This window comes from Manis javanica, chromosome 3 (genome assembly GCF_040802235.1).
Source record: "Manis javanica isolate MJ-LG chromosome 3, MJ_LKY, whole genome shotgun sequence".
Taxonomy (NCBI): domain Eukaryota; kingdom Metazoa; phylum Chordata; class Mammalia; order Pholidota; family Manidae; genus Manis; species Manis javanica.
Genome location: NC_133158.1, coordinates 26416499 through 26434853, shown reverse-complemented (window position 1 = coordinate 26434853; position 18355 = coordinate 26416499). Strand labels below are relative to the sequence as shown.

At 41.4% G+C, this 18355-nt stretch overlaps 1 long non-coding RNA gene across 1 annotated transcript in view; it reads right to left on the bottom strand.

Moving 5' to 3' along the window:
• The window catches only part of LOC108397543 (uncharacterized), a 342658-nt gene that overhangs the window by 143082 nt on the left and 181221 nt on the right, over positions 1-18355 (bottom strand). Inside the window, exon 6 of the long non-coding RNA XR_012128981.1 lies at positions 7865-7970. This is a non-coding gene — a long non-coding RNA (uncharacterized lncRNA). The remainder of the gene's footprint in view (positions 1-7864; positions 7971-18355) is intronic.

Genomic DNA, 18355 nt, shown 5'->3' with positions numbered 1-18355 from the left:
TGCATGTAGCTGCCCAGCACAAGCCACTAGAGGTCGCTGTTCTCCAGGAGAGGAAGGCCACAAACCAACAAGAAGGGATGTTCTCCCAGCCATCACTGGGGCCAGCTATGCAAACTTTATCTATTGCCATGAAAAGGCAGAAAAATTTGATACAGACCAAAATCACAACCTCTGAGAAGGAGATAGACTGAACCAGTCTTCCTGAAAAAGAATTCAAAATAAAAATCATAAACATGCTGACGGAGCAACAGAGAAATATACAAGAGCTAAGGGATGACGTCCAGAGGGAGATTACAGAAGTGAAACAATCTCTAGAAGGATTTATAAGCAGAATGGATAAGATGCAAGAGGCCATTGATGGAATAGAAACCAGAGAACAGGAACGCATAGAAGCTGATGCAGAGAGAGATAAAAGGATCTCCAGGAATGAAACAATATTAAGAGAACTGTGTGACCAATCCAAAAGGAACAATATCTGCACTACAGGGGTCCCAGAAGAAGAAGAGAGAGAAAAAGGGATAGAAAGTGTCTCTGAAGAAATAACTGCTGAGAACTTCCCCAAACTGGGGGAGGAAATAGTTGTTCAGACTACAGAGGCACAAAGAACTCCCAAGAGAAGGGACCCAAACAGAACAACACCAGGACACATAATAATTAAAATGGCAAAGAACAAGGACAGTATTAAAGGCAGCCAGAGAGAGAAAAAAGGACACCTACAAAGGAAAACCCATCAGGCTATCATCAGACTTCTCAACAGAAACCTTACAGGCCAGAAGAGAAAGGCATGATATATTCAATGCAATGAAACAGAAGGGCCATGAACCAAGGATACTATATCCAGCACAATTATCATTTAAATATGAAGGAGAGATTAAATAATTCCCAGACAAGCAAAAGTTGAGGGGATTTGCCTCCCACAACCCACCTCTACAGGGTATTTTAGACAGACTTCTCTATATAGGAGCACTCCTAAAAAGAGCACAGAACAAAACACCCAACATATGAAGAATGTAGGAGGAGGAATAAGAAGGGAGAGAAACAATCATCAGACTGTGTTTATAATAGCTCAATAAGCAAGTTAAGTTAGACAGTAAGGTAGTAAAGAAACTAACCTTGAACCTTTGGTAACCACGAATCTAAAGCCTGTAATTGCAAAAAGTACGTATCTTTCAATAATCACCCTAAATGTAAATGGACTGAATGCACCAATCAAAAGACACAGAGTAATAGAATGAATAAAAAAGCAAGACCCATCTATATGCTGCTTACAAGAGACTCACCTCAAACCCAAAGACATGCACAGACTTAAAGTCAAGGGATGGAAAAAAGATATTTCATGAAAACAACAGAGTGAAAAAAGCAGGTGTTGCAATACTACTATCAGACAAAATAGACTTCAAAACTAAGAAAGTAACAAGAGATAATGAAGGACACTATATAATGATAAAGGGCTCAGTCCAACAAGAGGATATGACCATTATAAACATATATGTACCCAATACAGGAGCACTAATATATGTGAAACAAATACTAACAGAATTAAAGGAGGAAATAGAATGTAATGCATTCATTTTGGGAGACTTTAACACACCGCTCACTCCAAAGGACAGATCCACCAGACAGAAAATAAATAAGGACACAGAGGCACTGAACAACACACTAGGGCAGATGGACCAAATAGACATCTACAGAACTCTACATCCAAAAGCAACAGGATACACAGTCTTCTCAAGTGCACACGGAACATTCTCCAGAATAGACCACATACTAGGCCACAAAAAGAACCTCAGTAAATTCCAAAAGATTGAAATCCTACCAACCAACTTTTCAGACAACAAAGGTATAAAAATAAAAATAAATTGCACAAAGAAAGCAAGAAGGCTCACAAACACATGGGGGCTTAACAACATGCTCCTAAATAATCAATGGATCAATGACCAAATTAAAATGGAGATCCAGCAATATATGGAAACAAATGACAACAACACAAAGCACCAACTTCTGTGGGACACAGCAAATGTAATCTTAAGAGGAAAGTATATAGCAATCCAGGCATATTTAAAGAAGGAAGAACAATCCCAAATGAATAGTCTAATGTCACAATTATCAAAATTGGAAAAAGAAGAACAAATGAGGCCTAAGGTCAGCAGACAGAGGGACATAATAAAGATCAGAGAAGAAATAAATAAAATTGAGAAGAATAAAACAATAAAAAAATCAATGAAACCAAGAGCTGGTTCTTCGAGAAAATAAACAAAATAGATAAGCCTCTAGCCAGACTTATTAAGAGAAAAAGAGAGTCAACACACATCAACAGAATCAGAAACAAGAAAGGAAAAATCACGATGGACCCCACAGAAATACAAAGAATTATTAGAGAGTACTATGAAAACCTATATGCTAACAAGCTGGGAAACCTAGGAGTAATGGACAACATCCTAGAAAAATACAACCTTCCAAGACTGATCCAGAAAGAAACAGAAAATCTAAATAGACCAATTACCAGCAACTAAATTGAAGCAGTAATCAAGAACTACCCAAGAACAAAATCCCCGGGCCAGATGGATTTACCTCGGAATTTCATCAGACACACAGAGAAGACATAATACCCATTCTCCCTAAAGTTTTCCAAAAAATAGAAGAGGAGGGAATACTCCCAAACCCATTCTATGAAGCCAACATCACCCTAATACCAAAACCAGGCAGAGACCACACCAAAAAAGAAAACTACAGACCAATATCCCTGATGAACATAGATGCAAAAATACTCAACAAAATATTAGCAAACCGAATTCAAAAATACATCAAAAGGATTATACACCATGACCAAGTGAGATTCATCCCAGGGATGCAAGGATGGTACAACATTCGAAAATCCATCAACATCATCCACCACATCAACAAAAAGAAGGACAGAAACCACATGATCATCTCCATAGATGCTGAAAAAGCATTCGACAAAATTCAACATCCATTCATGATAAAAACTCTCAACAAAATGGGTATAGAGGGCAAGTACTTCAACATAATGAAGACCATATATGATAAACCCACAGCCAACATCATACTGAACTGCGAGAAGCTGAAAGCTTTTCCCCTACAATCGGGAACAAGACAGGGATGCCGACTCTCCCCACTGTTATTCAACATAGTACTGGAGGCCCTAGCCACGGCAATTAGACAAAACAAAGAAATACAAGGAATCCAGATTCGTCAAGAAGAAGTCAAACTGTCACTATTTGCAGATGACATGATATTATACATAAAAAACCCTAAGGACTCCACTCCAAAACTACTTGAACTGATATTGGAATTCAGCAAAGTTGCAGGATACGAAATTAACACACAGAAATCTGTGGCTTTCCTATACACTAACAATGAACTAATAGAAAGAGAAATCAGGAAAACAATTCCATTCACAATAGCATCAAAAAGTATAAAATACCTAGGAATAAACCTAACCAAGGAAGTGAAAGACCTATACCCTGAAAACTGTAAGACACTCTTGAGAGAAATTAAAGAGGCCACTAACAAATGGAGACTCATCCCATGCTCATGGCTAGGAAGAATTAATATCATCAAAAGGGCCATCCTGCCCAAAGCAATATACAGATTCGATGCAATCCCTATCAAATTACCAACAGCATTCTTCAATGAACTGGAACAAATAATTCAAAAATTCATATGGAAACACCAAAGACCCTGAATAGCCAAAGCAATCCTGAGAAGGAAGAATAAAGTGGGGGGGGGATCTCGCTCCCCAACTTCAAGCTCTACTACAAAGCCACAGTAATCAAGACAATTTGGTACTGGCACAAGAACAGAGCCAAAGACCAGTGTAACAGAATAGAGACTCCAAACATTAACCCAAACATATATGGCCAATTAATATACAATAAAGGAGCTGTGGATATACAATGGGGAAATGACATTCTCTTCAACAGATGGTGCTGGCAAAACTGGACAGCTACATGTAAGAGAATGAAACTGGATCACTGTCTAACCCCATACACAAAAGTAAATTCAAAATGGATCAAAGACCTGAATGTAAATCATGAAACCATAAAACTCTTAGAAAAAAACATAGGCAAAAATCTCATGGACATAAACATGAGTGACTTCTTCATGAACATATCTCCCCGGGCAAGGGAAACAGAAGCAAAAATGAAAAAGTGGGACTATATCAAGCTAAAAAGCCTCTGTACAGCAACGGACACCATCAATAGAAAAGGTATCCTACAGTATGGGAGAATATATTCATAAATGACAGATCCAATAAAGGGTTGACATCCAAAATATATAAAGAGCTCACACACCTCAACAAACAAAAAGCAAATAATCCAATTAAAAAATGGGCAGAGGAGCTGAATAGACAGTTCTCTAAAGAAGAAATTCAGATGACCAACAGACACATGAAAAGATGCTCCACATCACTTGTCATTAGAGAAATGCAAATTAAAACCACAAGGAGATATCACCTCACAGCAGTAAGGATCGCCACCATCCAAAAGACAAACAACAACAAATTTGGCAAGGTTGTAGAGATAGGGGAACCCTCCTACACTGCTGGTGGGAATGTAAATTAGTTCAACAATTGTGGAAAGCAATATGGAGGTTCCTCAAAATGCTCAAAATAGAAATACCATTTGACCCACGAATTCCACTTCTAGGAATTTACCCTAAGAATGCAGCACTCCAGTTTGAAAAAGACAGATGCACCCCTATGTTTATTGCTGCACTAGTTACGATAGCCAAGATATGGAAGCAACCTAAATGTCCATCAGTAGATGAATGGATAAAGAAGATGTGGTATATATACACAATGGAATATTACTCAACCATAAGAAAAAAACAAATCTTACCATTTGCAACAACATGGATGGAGCTAGAGGGTATTATGCTCAGTGAAATAAGCCAGGCGGAGAAAAAGACAAGTACCAAATGATTTCACTCATATGTGGAGTATAAGAACAAAGAAAAACTGACAGAACAGAACAGCAGCAGAATCACAGAACCCAAGAATGGACTAATAGTTACCAAAGGGAAAGGGACTGGGGATGATGGGTGAGAAGGGAGGGATAAGGGTGGGGAAAAAGAAAGGGGGCATTCGATTGGCATGTATAGTGTGGCACGTGGAGAGCTGTGCAACACAGAGAAGACAAGTAGTGATTTTACAGCATCTTACTACGCTGATGGACAGTGACTGTGAAGGGGTATATAGGGGGGACTTGGTGAAGGGGGGAGCCTAGTAAACATAATGTTCTTCATGTAATTGTAGATTAATGATACCAAAATAAAAATAAATAAATAAAAGTGACATGCGCATGTGGATTAACAGAGTAGCCCAGCCCAAAATATGCTCAAAACTAATCCAAGCCTACAAGACATTAAATGAACAATTCAATAATTTTGAGTCACAAAATTCAAGAAACTTTAAGCCTACTCATATAAACTGAGAGCTGACAATATTGCCAGGAAATTGGTTTTAGAGTCATCGCCAGTTGAGCTTTTTTTTTAGACTGGCAGTTTTTAAAATACCTGATGATTATGAAAATGAAACTCACCAAACTTCATTATTGGTGAAGAGAAAAATAACACTATAATCATACAGCAGTCTGGTATTAATTATATGAAGTTTGCATAACTCAAACCCCCTTGGTAACCTGCTTTCATTCTCCAGTTTCCACTTTGCTACAGAAAGTCTGTACTTGGCTGTTTTCATTTCTAGTTAATCATATTAGAATAGATCTGTCAAGTAAACACACTTCTAGACTTATGGTCATTTACAGGCCTAGTAAAAAGGAACTTTAGGGTATCATGTGTTAAGGTGTCAGTCAGGGAACTCAGTGTTGAAGGGAAAGGATAGAGGTCTCTCCATACACTCTGGCATATAAATCGCAGTCATTTCATAGTTCACAGTGTACAGCAAGGGGTGTTGAGGAATCTGTTATGGACCATTTGCAATAACAAAGAGCAAAACAGAATGGACAAGTTCCATGCGTAAGCTGGCCCAGAAACCTTTCCTCCTGTTCATTTGTTTTGTGAATTACCATGATGGTGTAGGAGCCAGCCACTCGCGAGAAACCTGAGAAAATTCTCAAGGAAACTCCTGTGAATGCTTCTCTCTCTGCATCAAGTATGGACCAGATCTTTCATTTGTTGATTCCTATGGAATATGGGGTGTCATGCAGCCAACAAATTCTATGAGGCTCCTCCTCATGGGGTCTCTATCATATTTTAAGTTACCTCCCAGACCCAGAATCTTCCAAAAGTCATCATTGCTACAGGAATGGTCTGAGTATGAAGACGTATTGTATCTGAAGCCATACCAGTCTTTCTAAAGATCTCAGTGGTGTCATTAGCTAGGGGGATAGTGCTAAAGAGTTACCCCTTGTCATCTGGTTCTTGATAGCCCAGGAATTATGAAATATTAAAACATGTATACTTGGTCCCAATTTGTTTTTCTGAAACATGAGGAAGAAATATCCCAGACACAATACCTAGCTTGGGATCACATAGCTCAAGATGCATGTTTTCCCTAAGGACTTCTGCACACCACCAGAGGCATTTTTTGTCAGCTCAGCTCAGCATGCACACGCACACACACACACACACACACACACACAGATCAGGCAGACTGAAAAGTAAAGGAAATCGTTTACCTCTATTATACTTTGAAGTGATGTAATTACATTTACCCTGAATGTATTGAACAAAGAAAGTCAAAGATAACATAAGCCCCAAATCCACTGTGTATAAATCAGAGCCACATGATCTCTAATAAGGCATAAAAGCATATTTAACAGTTCAATTTTTCTAACATATTCTGAGCATCTGTTTGAAATATAGCCATTTGCTACCAGCCGTGGGGCACCTAATACTTAATTATTGGAATCTCTTCACTTCAGTGCCTCCCAACTGGTGGGAAGGTAGGGTGTCGGGGTTCACCTGCCTAAGAGCATCTGAATCAAAGTATAATGTGATGAGCTCCCATGAAATCAATCCAAAAGTTTGGATTTTTCATTTTAGACAAAACAAACATGACCAAAACCCCAACCAGAGATGCTATAAGCAAATCTGGAGTTGATTTTGGAAATAAAGGACCTGTTCTTGCCTTAGTGTTTATCATCTCAGGAAATGGCATGCATCACCCGGTTGTCTGAGCACCAAAACTGAGGGCTGTCCTTGTTTCCTTTTTTTCCAGCTTTTAGATCCAATCCTTCAGCAAGCCCTCAGCTCTCCCTGCCAAAATTTATTCCAGACCAATCTTTCTCTCCTTATCTCACCTATTACTACCATGGTATAAGCTACCATTATCTTCTATCAAAATTATTACCACAGCTTTCTTACTGGTCTCAGGCTTCCAGCCTTTCACCCTATTTCCTCCAAACCACGGTCTAAGCGACCTTTTAGAACCTGAGTCAGCTGCCTGGTTTTGTAAATATGGTCTGAATAGAACACAGTCATTTATTTAACTATTGCTTACGGCTGTCTTTACAAAACAGCAGGGGAACTGAACATCAGCAAGAGAGACAGTATGGTCTACAAAGCCTAAAATATTATTCTTAACAGAATTTATTAACCCCTCTTTTAAAACATAAATCAGATCAGACCATCTGCCTTTCCAAAAGACCTCAATAGTTCCCCTTTGCACTTGGAAAAAATCCAGATTTCTTACTTTAGCCTACAACACCCAAAAGGCCCATAATATGAATATATTCAGTAAATGGGAGTAAGTCACACTGGTTCACTCACTTTGGGCTCTTTTCTATGCCAAGGGTATCACACTCAAACAGTGAGAAATGTGTGTCTCAGGATAACAGTATAAGGTATTAGGGGAATTACTTAGATGAAGTAGACTTACCACAGGCATCAGAAGCATACAGATTAGGGTTTCATTCCCAGCTTCACCACTTGCTCACTGGATCCCATTTCCCAAAATGGAAGAATGCTATTTACCTCAGAGTGTGCTAGAGGGGATTAAAACAGATGATTTCCGTAAATATACAGGCACACCAATTTTACAAAGTTTCATCATGTCCTTCCTGGACCAAATTGAACACCCCTTACTTTTTAACCTATGTTCACACAGATACTGGATATTAAAATTCTACTTGCTGCAGAATCAAATAAAAAAATATAAAAATAAACTACATTTAAAACTTGTAATGTTTCAAATGTAAATTAAAAAAATTGTTTCCCCTTCCTTTTTGTTTCTTCAACTGAGTCATTTTCTTGCCCCAGAATTTACATCCTAATGGAAATCAAACACAAGCTCATTTTTGCCAACCAAGATGTAGTGACATGCTAATATATTTTTTTTTCCACTTCTGAAATCATTTTTTTTTTTTGTAAAAGAAAGCTTGGCAGACATAGTAACAAAGACAACAGAGGATTTGCTATTGCTTTGAATCCAAGCATATACCGTTTGATGGTATCTGTGTCACCTTATAAAGATGGAACAGGAAACACTTCAAGTTTGTGACCTTGGTTGTCTGTGGCTCAGTTTATTTTAAGATGGGGTTACAGAAAGACCAGTCAGCTATCTTTGGCTTATCCCATAGAGTCACATGTGCCATCCCTTCACAGGCAGCGGACCTTGAGATAGGATCTGAGTGCTAGTAGTTTATCTGGGATGGAGTCCTAGAACAAAACAGCAGAGGAGTGGAGAATGTGACAGGGCAGCAGGAACAGTCAATAAAGAGCAAGTCACTACTGAGGGTACCGGGAGTTTAATGTCACTGGGAAACTCTGGGAGCCAGGGTACCTCCATGCCCCTGAGGGTGAAAGAGCCAAGGATTTAAAAACTAACTCCAGTAAATCACTTCTTCTCAGGAGGACAGCTCTTCTCAGGAGGCACTGATTCTCTGGCACTATGGGAAAAGTGAACTCAAACCATCAAAGCAGCCCACAGGCAAAGAGAAACAGAAGCTGCTATGTGGAAGTCTGGCCTATTAATGATAATGGGAAGGCCCAGTGGGCTGTTGGAGGGAGGTGGGCGGCACCAGCCACAGAAGCAATCTGAGTCACCGGACCTGGCGGGGTACAGGCAACCCCTACTCCTAGCTAATGCTGAGACCAAAGCCCAGAAATCAGATGGGACAATGTCAGGACAAAGAATGTTGATTCATCATCAAATATTAGTTGATGGCCTACTGTAAGACAGAGGACCTCATCACAAATACAACATTTCTAGTCCTTGGTCCTCTTCCCTGCTGCACGCCCTTCTGCACACCCTACCCTGGCAAGCCAGGCTTCTTCACAAGCCCATACATCCTCACAGCTTCTGGCTGATAACTTTCTCCTCTGAAAGAACTCTTTCCTTCTAGGTTCACCACAGCATGCAGCAATCTGTATCCTTGTAAAATTTTGTATAGATCTCTACTACAGTTGTCAAGGTGTATCCTTAGCAGTTATGTCATGTCTGCTTGCCCCTACCAGGGCTCCATGGGGGCACCCAGCATAGAGTAGATGCTCAATAAACGTTTAATTGAAGAAAAGGAAAGTGCAAGAGGAACACATCAAATCAGAATGATGGCATTGTAAATAGGGTAGACCATACTCACAGACATGGAAATACGGTTATAAAATATTATCTTAAATATGCACATACACATAGAAAAAAGTTTGAACCAGTAATATACAACCACATTTTGACAGTGAATTTTGTCCTTGATTTATCTGTATTTCTAATTTTACTGCCATGAAAACATATTAACCATATAATTTAAAAGCTTAATAGATCTTTACGAATAATGCAATGCTCACTGATGGAACATCAAGGTCAGGCCAATTAAGGTCAGGCCAATTAAAGCTAGCAGATTTCAAGGTTAGATACAGAGGCCAATGAGCAAACACAGGCAGAATCCAGGCACAAGATGACTTTCAAACTGAGGGAGCCCCTGCTCCAATAAGTTCCAGAATGTGACCATGTGGGACTACGTGGGAGCTGACATACTAGGTTAGGGATGCAGCAAGAAAACAAGGCTGGGGGGTGGGAGGGGAGAGGGTGGAAATGAGAGTGCAGCTCCTCACTGCTTCCTAATCCCCGGTTTTCTGGTCTAGTTCTCAGCCCCCAGTTTTCCAAATGGAATAATTATCTACAAATCATCAAAAGAACAAGGCATGGGAAATAAATTGACCAACCTCTGATGATCCATTTTTCTGTCTCTTAAAACATGAGAATATAAAATTAGCAAGATCTTTCATGATCATATTCTTCTAATTCATTTTACAGATTTGAATATCACACAACAAAGAGGAACATTTTAAAACAGAAGTCTTTTTCAATGAACATACCAACTTGAGTAGTTGCTACAAGTGCTATTTGAGGACTCCAAGGCCATAGTCAAGCCTCAACTATAGAGAAATATGTGGTTGATTAGTAATGTCTGCAAAGGCAACAGAGATGGTCCACATGCCATTCTCCCCTTACACCCTTAGCTCCAGCAGGATAATCCAGTATTTATGATCGAAGCCACATATAGAAGGAAAGTGATATGGCACCGAAAATAAGTTTTCTAATTGTGTAATGCAAGGAAACCTGTATGTCAAAACATGAAATGACTTTCTCAAAGTAACTGAAACTGTGAAAGACCCTGGATTCAAATACAAATCTGACTGAGACCCAAGCTGTTGGCCACTATGCTACAGCGTCCTCCCTGCTGAGGGTCCCTTTTCTATTAGCCCCAGTGGCATCTCCCTCACTCAACCCTGACAGCTCTTTTAAATAGCCTTAAGACTCACATACTTCTGATTTCAATAGCTAGTGTTGTTTGTCTCAGACACCAAAAACCCTAAACTCAATCTTCTCTTTCTAGTCTGAAGTTTGCCATTTTCTGAACCTTTACCACTGCACCTCTTTTACGTGTCACTTGACTCTGACCCTCCCTTTCAACCTGCTTGATTTATTCAAATGTGGATAAGTGACTCACAAGTTACATGAAGGCAAATCCAGCTGTGTGCCAAAGATAATTACTTCAGAGTAACTGAAATGATCTACAGGCTGCCAGATTAAACCACCAAAACATGACTCTGCACTTTCTCTCTTATGTGCCTAGTCCATTCTCTGTCTGTCAAAAGAAATTGTTTGCTAGGGTAGGGGCTCCCATAATACATCAATCATGGCTGTTTAGCAGCCTTGTTAAAGGACCATCTCCACATGGGACTCTTGCTGGAGCTCCACAAAAAAGCTCTGATTTGAAATCACATATCTCCAAAGTGACCACTTATGTTACCTGCAGTCACTGAGCTCCTCAAAAGGTGTCTGAAACATCCAGAACCAACCAGAGTGTCCCGGGGCAACAGGAGCAAAGAGGAAGGAAGCAGGAGAGATGGAGGGAAGGCAGAAGCTGGCACTCAGTACCGCTGCCCCTCCACCCTCCCGTGTTAGCTCCTCAGGACATCTCAAGGTCTTCCCTAACTTAGGTCAGGTCTCCTCAAGCAGAGATTCAAAGGAAGATCCTTGTGGAAGTGCTTTACTGAAAGCGTGCACTCAGGACAAACCTACAGGGGTATGGCAGCAGGCAGAGAAGCTAGGCAAAATGCTTTCAGGGAAGACCTCTGCCTGCTCCCACAACGGGCTCAGAAACACAAATTCTAGCACAGAGGTTGAACCACTCCAGAGGCAAGACAGCTGGCTATCACTGCCTTCATCAGTCAGTCACTGGTGAGTGTCCCACTGTGTGGGAATAGCGGGTGGGAGAGCATCTTCTGGCTCCAGCAGACAAGGACAATCTCAGGAAAGAAGTGCAGGTATGAGCCATTAGCAGCCAATGCCATGGCAGCGGGGACAGGGGTGCCCCAGTGAGGTAAAGGCGATCTGGATGGGGTGCTCACAGTACCTCCTAAACTCTTTTATATTGCTTTATGGCATTTTGACAGAGAATATTCAAACTGCAAATGGTCTTAAATCAGGGGTCCTGAAGTTGAAGTCAATGGCCCCCAAAATATCCATAGTGAGCTTCAGGGATTATGTGCTCCTACTGCAACTGTTTACAAAATATACATATATGAAATGAACAGAGAACAAAGAACACAGGTCTCATCTGATTCTCTGTAGGATGCATGACCCTGCTGGGTTCCCAAGTTCACCTCTTAATTTCCTGAGAGCAAAAGGGAGCTCTAATTCAGCCTGCTCCAGGAAGCCTTCCCTGACTGCTCCCTTTGTATCTGGTGCATACCTCAGAGGCATAGCTGGGGACATGGAAAGGGGACAAGACTGCTACTTTGTATGTTCCAAAAATAGTAACTTTGTTAATACTTTGAAGATAGGGAAGACAATGAAATAGTAATTTCCTTTCTACTCAAAGAAAAAGTTATTTTCATCCTCCATCCTCCCAGATACTTCGCAGTGTCTCAGAAAATAGTGTTGAGTATAAAATTTCCCAAACTGAACTGAAAAAGATGTCAGAAAGGGGAAGATTAAAGAGTCAGGATTTGAACCCAGGCAGTCTCCAGGGCTGAAAGGATGTTGGAGGAAACCAAGTAAGACATGTGGCTGCAGCATCCAGATTCAGGCCCTGAAGCAGGAGAGAAGATACTCAAAGGCAGTGACTTTTTAGTGCTCTAGTCTCCCCATGGCCATGCCCCCACCAAGGACATAGTAAATGCTCAAGAAACATTGGTCCATATGTGAATAAATTAAATGGTTAAATTAGATAGAGTGAGTGTAAAACTGTTTCGCTCAGTTCCTAGACTTCATAGGCACACACAAAATGGCAATTTCATTTCTACTCAAAGAAAAACAGTTATTTTCATCTTTCATCCTCCCAGATAACTTCACAGTATCTCAGAAAATAGTGTCGGGTGCAAAATTTCCCAAATTGAACTGAAAAAGGTATCAGAAAGGGGAAGATTAAAAAAGGAAAATGAGAGTGTAGTGAAGAAGGAAAGAAGAAATGCAAGGAAAAAAACAGAGCCGAGCAGCATGAGAAGCTCAGAGCTGCACTTATGCTCTAGGTGCAGCCAGCACAGCCCATCAGCAGGATGCCACTGGCATCTGCAGTGGGTTTGAAGGAGCCCCATGTAGCTTGCAACTGTAATTGTATTTTCCTGTGCGACTCCAGATCTGAAAGGGAAAATGCCCACCTGAATGGGAAAGACATGAAATGAGAATGCATATTCATCTTGCCCTTTTTTAATCCGGGCTCCCCAACCCCTGATTCCTCGGTATATTTTTTTCTCTACAGCATTTTTTCTCTCTCTCCGTTAACACCACAGCACCACCTACCGACTCTGGATGCAGACAGGTGAGCTCTGCCTCCACTGGGACCCGAGGGAGATGTTCACATCACTAGCAAGCATGCTGGAGGGGACCATTCATCAGTCCTGTGACAAGCTTGGCTGAGGTGAAATCACCACTCAGCATTTCAGATTGCAGGCTCTCTCGCATCCCCTATTCAATGCCAGGCTCTTCATCCACCCCAAAGCATTTTCTCACAAGAGTAAATGAGTAATTCAAAGAGAAGGAAAGTCTCCCAGGAAATCAGACGTGGTACTGGGCCAGCTACAGAGTTTCTTATACTTCTAACTAGGAGGATTTGTAGCTAAAAGGAAAACATACTCAATAGAGCTAATTACTCTGAGAAGTGACCCAGTAGGCCAAGATGTCCCTCCATCGAAGACTACACACACAAAAACTGCCACCGCTGAAAGACAGCACTTGGCTTAAAGCCCTAAAATCATATCAACTGTCACAAAACAAGTTATCTGAATGCATGGTGCTTGCCAAGGGGGAAAACTCAATCTCTCCTGTGACCCTGGCCAGGTTTATTCTCTCCGGGGGCAGCTGCCCACTTATGCCTCCAAAGCATATTCTGCCACCACGCCTGCCTGGACCCCCATGCCAGCCATGGAAATGGCAATTGTATCTGATAGATCCCCAGTTCACTCAGCCTAGCCCACCTCCTCCCATCTGTAGACTGTTTCCCGGGTGTCCTTTTGCACTGCCTCTAGTTAGGTCCTGCAGTGGAGAAGAGTGGTGGGGGAACATCGGGGAGTGACTCTCTCCTGTGTTCAGCTCACAGTTGGCCTTCCTCCAAGAGCATCAGGAATTTCAGAATTCAGGGCACCAATCCCACAAAACCTGCACTCAGGGGCCCCCTGAGAAGGCTACATACCAGATTCCAGGCGAGCCCAAGTCGGAGCGCCCGGCCCTGCAGCCCCCCAGCCCCTCCCCTCGAGCACCGAGCTCTCTGTAACATCACGTTTCCATGGGGGGATGATACTTCACACAGTTTCTACTTGTGGGCACTTCTTCCAGCCCCATGCAACCAATTTCAGGCTGAGATTCCTGGGGTGCTTCTGGCATCCTGACCCAGGGAGTAAGTAAGCACTGGGCACCGCCAGCCAAGAGGGTGAAAAGGTGAGATGGTTCCCGAGACACCAAGGTCTGGTTTCTGAGTCCAGCCCACATTTTTAGGACGGTATCAACAGCAGGCACCTGGGAGTCCAACAAGCTGGGTTCATTTCCTGGCTCCACCACTTACTGTTTGGAGAGCCTTCCACAAGAGATGTAAACAGTCTGGCTTTGGTTTTCTCATTTTTAAGATGAGAAATCATACCTACCCCAGAGCTGCAAAGGGATCAAATGGTATATGACTCAAAGTGCCTTGAGCAGAGTCTGACACATAATTAGCCTTCAGTAGAGAAAAACTAAACTATTAGTTGTAAGATCAATAAGTTTGGGGGATATAATATATAATATGGTGTCAAAGTTAGCAATACCGTATCGTATAATTGAAAGTTACAAGAGTAGATCCTAAAAGTTCTCACAGGAAAAATTTGCCACTGTCAGGTGATGGACATTAACTAGACTTACTGTGATGATTATTTCACAACGTGTGTGTTGAGCAAACCATTATGTTACACACCTTAAACACAATGTTGTGTATCGATCATATTGCAATGAAAGGGTGGGGGGTAAGATCACTCACTGTTGTTTTATTGTATTTTTAATCACCATCAACATCATCAAGTTTCCTAATGAGTAAGCATTTAATAGAGAAAATTTCAGATTCAGGGTTGATTCAAGAAAACTATTACCCTGAACACTCTATGAATCCCTGAGCTGACAGTTGAAAGATGGAATTTCAACCAAAACAAGTCTCAGTCATGAGAGTTATAATGGATAAGGCAGGGACCCAACCCATAATAGCAGCTACAATTTAGTCACTAATATATGCTAAATGTTTTACATGCACTGATTCAGTTCATTTGGATAACTATTATATAAGGTGGGTATTATTGTCTCCATTATATAGATAAGGAAAGTGAGGTTCAAGAAGTTAAAAACAAAATCCTGAAAACTACAAGGCACTCATGAGAGAAATTAAAGAAGATACTAATAAATGGAAACACATCCCGTGCTCATGGACAGGAAGAATTAATATTGTCAAAATGGCCATCCTGCCTAAAGCAATCTATAGATTCAATGCAATCCCTATCAAAATACCAACAGTATTCCTCAACAAACTAGAGAAAATAGTTCTAAAATTCATATGGAACCAAAAAGACTCTGAATTGGCAAAGCAATCCTGAGAAGGAAGAATAAAGCTGGGGGGATTACGCTCCCTGACTTCAAGCTCTACTACAAAGCCACAGTAATCAAGACAATTTGGTACTGGCACAAAACAGACCTATAGACCAATGGAACAGACTAGAGAGCCCAGATATAAACCCAAGCATATATGGTCAATTAATATACAATATAGGAGCCATGGACATACAATGAGGAAATGACAGCCTCTTCAACAGCTGGTGTTGGCAAAACTGGACAGCTACATGCAAGAGAATGAAACCCCATACACAAAAGTAAATTCAAAATGGATCAAAGACCTGAATATAAGCCAGAAAAACCATAAAACTCTTAGAAGAAAACATAGGCAAAATCTCTTGAATATAAACATGAGCAACTTTTTCCTGAATACATCTCCTCGGGCAAGGGAAACAAAAGCAAAAATGAACAAATGGGACTACATCAAGCTAAAAAGCTTCTGTACAGCAAAGGACACCATCAGCAGAAAAATAGGCACCCTACAGTATGGGAGAATACATTTGTAAATGACATATCTGACAAGGGGTTAACATCCAAAATATATATAGAACTCACATGCCTCAACACCCAAAAAGCAAATAACCTGATTAAAAAGTGGGTGGTAGATATGAACAGAAACTTCTCCAAAGAAGAAATTCAGATGGCCAACAGGCACATGAAAAGATGCTCCACATTGCTAATTATCAGGGAAATGCAAATTAAAGCCATAATGAGATATCACCACACACCAGTTAGGATGCCTAACATCAAAAAGACTAGGCACAACAAATGCTGGTGAGGATGTGGAGAAAGGGGAACCCTCCTACACTGCTGGTGGGAATGTAAACTAGTTCAACCATTGTGGAAAGCAATATGGAAGTTCCTCCAAAAACTAAAAAATGAAAAACCATTTGACCCAGGAATTTCATTCCTAGGAATTTACCCAAAGAAAACGACTTCTCAGATTCAAAAAGACAAATGCACCCCTATGTTAATTGCAGTACTATTTACAATAACCAAGATATGGAAGCAACCTAAGTGTGCATCAGTAGATGAATGGATAAAGAAGCAGTGGTACATATACACAATGGAATACTATTCAGCCATAAGAAAGAAACAAATCCTACCATTTGCAACAACATGGATGGAGCTAGAGGGTATTATGCTCAGGGAAATAAGTCAAGCAGAGAAAGACAAATACCAAATGATTTCTGTCATTTGTGGAGTATAACAACGAAGCAAACCTAAAGGAACAAAATAGCAGCAGACTCAGAGACTCCAACAAGGGACTAGTGGTTACCAAAGGGGAGGGGTCTGGGGGGGGGGGGAGGGAGGTAGAAGGGAATTGAGGGGTATTATGATTAGTGAACACGGTGTGTGGGGGGGTCATGGGGAAGACAATTTAGCCCAGAGAAGTAGGGACCCTGTGGCATCTTACTACACTGATGGACAGTGACTGCAATGGGATATGCGGGGGGACTCGATAATAAGGGTGAACGTAGTAACCACATTGTTTTTCTTGTGAAACCTTCATAAGAGTGTATATCAATGATACCTTAATAAAAAAATTTTCAAAAGCTTGACCCCCGACCAGTGTGCTACCAGTAAGCAGGGGGACAGAGCCTGGGCCCTTGTCTGGCTGAGTGGCCCCAGAACCCACACTCTTCCCCATTTGGCTGCCTAGCGGGATTGATAAGGTCACAAACTCAGAGGTCGAAGAAGTAAGCACAAAGTAATGTACAGAGGCACCATTCAGGAAACCAAGGAAGCAAACACAAAAGACGTTTCAGACGGGGTATTTTGTACATCTCAGGACAGAGGTGGTGGTGAGAACAGTACCCCATGAGGCAAGGCAGCAGTGATGCCTCAGAAAATATCAAATAGCTTAGGCACTACAGACCCAGAAGGCTTTCCTAGGGACCTCTCCAACTCTTGAACTTTGAACAACTGTAGTAGAAGGAAACCCACTAGGAGAGTTGGCTCCCGTGAAACTCTCCCCACCAGGCAGTCAATAGCCAAATCCACACAGATCTTCAATCACCGACTCTAGCACTAAATGCAGGTTCTGGGTCCTACGCATAAAGAAAATTGCAACCTGGTGCATGAGAATGTTGTAATGAGCCCAAGCCAACAACTTGGTCAATATGCATACATATTACATATTCACTTTTAGTCTACAACTAAAGAAATTAACTGATCATCACTATAAAATAAGAAAGCACTTCCTATATCATTGAGTCTGACCAGAGTTCAGTTCTATGGGGTCCCATCAGCAGCAGCTTTGTAATGAGAATGAGAAGTCAGGCCTCTGGACAACAGAGCAGTTGCAAAGAGACCCCACAGAAATCCTGGCATGACGGCAGAGAAGGGGAAGGAGGGTCACAGGACAGTATAAGAACGTCTTAGTTGTTCACCTGCATTTGTTGGAAGGGTCGGTTTTACCAAAATGCTCACCTTCACATCACTGAAGCAGCCTCCCACTCACCATCCCCAGCCCCTTGTACTGGCCCACCAGCCTAGTGGACATGATTTTAAGGCCCCAAAGGAGGACAGGGCAATAAGAAGGAAGCAGCCTGCCCTCTGGGTGAGAGAGCAAAGCTGGCACCATCCCAGGAACACAGAAAAGGCCTGCTACATAACTGTATTTAACCTGACTAACTCTAATGTGTCACGCCTACCAGACAGAAATTTCCAAACCCCTAACCTTTCTCTACAGATACCTTTAAAAAAATCACAAAAGGAACCTAAGAGGAACAGGGTGGGTCCAGCAGTCTCCTTCTGGAGGCTTCCCTGGATGAGCACAGTGGGTCATGGACAGTG